The sequence below is a fragment of the Solanum tuberosum genome, unplaced genomic scaffold, assembly GCF_000226075.1.
Source record: "Solanum tuberosum cultivar DM 1-3 516 R44 unplaced genomic scaffold, SolTub_3.0 scf00283, whole genome shotgun sequence".
NCBI lineage: Eukaryota > Viridiplantae > Streptophyta > Magnoliopsida > Solanales > Solanaceae > Solanum > Solanum tuberosum.
The window spans coordinates 789927-794222 of NW_006239207.1; positions in this window are offsets into that span (position 1 = coordinate 789927).

A 4296-nucleotide genomic window follows, 5' to 3' on the forward strand; every position below is an offset into this window, starting at 1 on the left:
ATCCAAAAGAAAAGGCTAGGGAAAAGACCAAAATACCCTTATAATTTCCGGACAGATTTCCTGCCAACTGCCCAACTTTCAAAGGGCATAACTCGCTCATACGAACTCGGAAACAAGCAAACTCTATGGCGTTGGAAAGATCATTCCATGGACTTTGCAAACATGACTGGAACTACACCAAAATAATCCTGAGCTAGGAGTTATGACTATTCAAAGTTGGCCAAAAATTCATTATTTTCCATAGCCAAAATTCTAGATTTTTAAAATTCTTTCCAAAAACGAAGATTTCCAATTCTAAGCCTCTTCAATTATTTCACATTACCGGATGTTACAATATCTCCCCCTTGGGAACATTCGTCCTCGAATAAGATTACTCTTACTAGCTAAGGTGTAACATCAACTCAAACACCCAACAAGAAACCATGCAAACAACAACAATATGCTCACCGTAATTAAAAGAGCACTAAGAAGAAAATTAGTACCTTAATCTGCATTTCGTCCGGACTCAAAGAGATGTGGATATCTCTTCTTCAACAAATTCGTTCTCAACTTGTGAACTTAGCGGTCTAAAATCTGAACAGGACTCTCCTCATGACTCTTTTCATGGTTGAAACTTTCAAATATACCCAATCCTCTACTTCGAACTCTAACGCCTTTCTCCTCACATCAATGTAGGATTCTTGATGACTCTGTGCCATTTTCAACCTCTCTTGAATCACTTTTGCCTTCTCTATAGCTTGATGAACTAACTTTTGTCCTATCAACCCTGCTTCACTAGGGTCAAACCATCCCAACAAGAGATCTACATCCCCTCCCATAAAGAGCCTCATAACGAGCCATCTGGGTGCTAGAATGGTAACTATCATTGTAAGCAACTCCATGCAAGATAGGTAATCATCTCAATTATCTTTGAAATCAATTCCACAATCCACCTTGATACCTCAAAACACCATCTCCCCTTTTTCAAAAGCCATCACTGCTTATGAACATTTTACCTGTAATCCCAACAAGATAGGGTTTGAGTCTTTCTCACCTTTTACTTCTGACACTACTAATAACTTGGCCTCGTTCTCCACTTCTATTCCTCTTTCTGCGGAATCTATATGTCTGACTCCCAAGCGTGCAACTCTGTGCATATATTTTGTTAACTCTCTCTTTCCTTCTTCAATATGGGCGGTGCTACCTATAGACAACTTGCTTAAGGAATCAGTAACAACATTAACCTTACCAGGGTGATAAAGAGAACTCATGTCATCATCTTTGAGTGCTTTAACCACTCTCTCTCTATCTGAGACTAAGCTCATTTTAAGCGAACACACCCACATGAACATCATACAACAATGACACCATACCTTCGAAGCAAAACTACAACAGCCAACTCTAGCTCATCACCTCACACCCCGATTCACCTAAACTCGACTTTTGATCTCAAATCCATTTTAGATTCAGATACTCAATATGTACTCAAGAACCAAATATCATAACTGGTTGGTAGTCAACTCCTCTTTCCATTCCTGAAAGTTTCCCTCACAAGCTTCAAACCATTGAAAATTTCGTTGTTCTTCCGAGTCAACTTGGTCAAATAAAACCCTTATCTACTAGATCCCTTTAACTGCTTTTTCAACTCTTTCAATTCTACTGGTGCCATTTTATAAGGTGCAAAAGAGATAGGACAAATATCTGGAATGATGTCTATGCCGAAATCTATTTCTCTCTCAGGAGGAATTCCGGGTAGATCATCAGGAAAAACTTCTGGAAACTCTCTTACTGTAGAAACTGACTGAAAATGAGGTATCTCAACACTAGTGTCATTAACTCGGACTAAGTGATAGATACAACCCTTCGAAACTAACTTTCTCGCCTTAAGGTACGAAAAGAGATGACCCTTAGGCCCTGCTGAACTATAACTCCACTCTATAACAGGCTCACTAGGTTGCTCAAGTATAACACCAAAGTTCATAGTATAGCAACATAAGGAATTTCAAAAGATAAACTCGCTCTGTGGTCTAGCAAACAAGAAACAGCAAGGTCAAAGACTCGAATCATACCAGTGACAATATCTGGTGAATCCTCTTGCTCTTGGCGACTGTTGATTGCATAGAGGCGGTTTGCTCCTCTGCCAGTACTAGAAGTAGCTCTTCTAGGTACTATGATGTCTTGGGAGCAACTGATGAAGATTGGGCCCTCTTGCCCAGATTTCCACTACCTTGCCTGCTCTTAGGGCACTCCTTCATGAAGTGACCCTCTTGTCCATACTTAAAACACCTATATAGCCATCACGACACTTACCTGGGTGGGTTCTACCACACCTAGCACATGCAGGAGCCTTACTATCCCTTGGTACCATACTACCTTGAGGATAGGCAAGTCTAGCCCTGAAACTATAGGAATTTCTTTTGTACCCATCTTTGTTCTCAGGTGCAAGTTCACTAGCAGATAGTGAAGCAGGTCCCTTCTATTTCTGTGGGAGGGATGACTGTTGGCATCATTCTTTTGCTTCCTGAACTCGTCCCCTACTATCTTAGCTCTTTTATCCTTAAACTCTTCTCTATCCTTCAACTTATCCTTCTCAACTTGTAGTAAATGGATCATAAATCATGCTAGGTCAATATCCCTTATCAGCATAGCTGCCTTGCCTTCCTTACTTGACTAACTAGAAAACCCAGCAACATATAAACTCATTATACTCCTCATATCCGCAACCATCTCCGGAGCATAGCGGGAAAGTTGTGTGAACTTCAAACTGTACTCATAAACACTCATAGACTCTGGATTAAGGGTGAGAAACTCTTTTATCTTTGCCTCTCGTAACTCACGAGGAAAGAAACGCCCCATGAGAGCACTCTCAAACACAATCCAACTCACTACTGGCGCATCCTCAGCCCTATTCTGTTTCCATTGGTCAAACCAGATTCTAGCGACACCCTTCAATTGGTATGCAGCTAGTTCCACCCTCTCCGACTCAGCAATATGCATCACATCAAATACCCTTTTAAGGTCCTCAATGAAGTTCTCCGGATTCTCAGTGACACTTGAACCTGTGAAGCTTGGTGGGTTCATCCTCAAGAGTTCACGAATTCTTGAAGTATCAACCACTTCGTGTCGATTGTCTCTCTGCCCAACATGATAGGTCGCAACTTGACTTAACATCCGGATAGCTTCACAAAAATCAGCATACTTGATCTCTTCTTGGGTTTGCACTTCTTGGGCACTTGGTAACTCTTGTTCCTTAACACTCCTCATAGCTGGACGAACTCTGACTACTCTTCGTGGAGGCATGATCCTCTGAAACATGCACAATCACGAATTAGAAAGAAACTCTTTAGAGATAAACTTTAACGCACGAGATGAGTGTGAAAGAAGTGAGAAATCTTCCTAAATGTTGTAGCCTCCCAATTATAGATGTGGCGCGCTTCACACCGATAACTAGGACTCTACAGTCACGACTTCATAGACTCCTTAGGACTTTGGAACTTTCTCTGATACCAAGTTTGTCACGCCCTGAGCCTACACCCTGGGCGGGACCGGCACTCGAAGACCATTGCTGACCCCAAGCAAACCCTTGGCCTGGCTTTCTTAACTCAGCGGAAACCTATCTCAAAAGCATAACTCAATGCAATGAAAGGTTATAAAACAACCAACTGATAAAATCTGGCCAAAACGGCAACTCGAGTCTAAAAATAGAATATTTACATATATATACACAAAAGAGAAACTCAAACTAACTTACTGACTGACTGTCTATGAAGCCTCTAAAATACTGAGATGGATGTTGGGGTAGACCCGCAACATCCTAATAAAACAAAACTTAAGAACATAAATAATTTAGTCCTTCGGAATGACAAGGAAGGCTCACCACTGACTCTGGAGTGCTCAGTTGGATCAACGGCGTACTAGCATCAGTACATGGAATGTACGAGTATGCAAGCTGGACTGCTAAACAATAACTTAAGCTTGAAAAGAGATGCAGAAGAGAACTTACCTTGGTTCTGTTCAACTCGAGAATAACTAAACTCAATATATAAAGCAATAAGACAGATGCAATATATAAAGCTTGTAAAACTATTAAAACATGATGTAAAAATCATATTTATAATATCATGAAAATACCATGCTTCCTTTCGAAGTCTACTAGTGCAATGCATGAATGAAGTCCCATACCCTCATCCACACTAAGCAGAACTTCTCGAGGAACCAAGCTCTTTCTACTGTGGGAGTTCTCTAACCGATAATCACCACTACATGGTTAAGTAGTGATACAACGTTTTACCTCACGTTACCCGAGGACCATCCTAT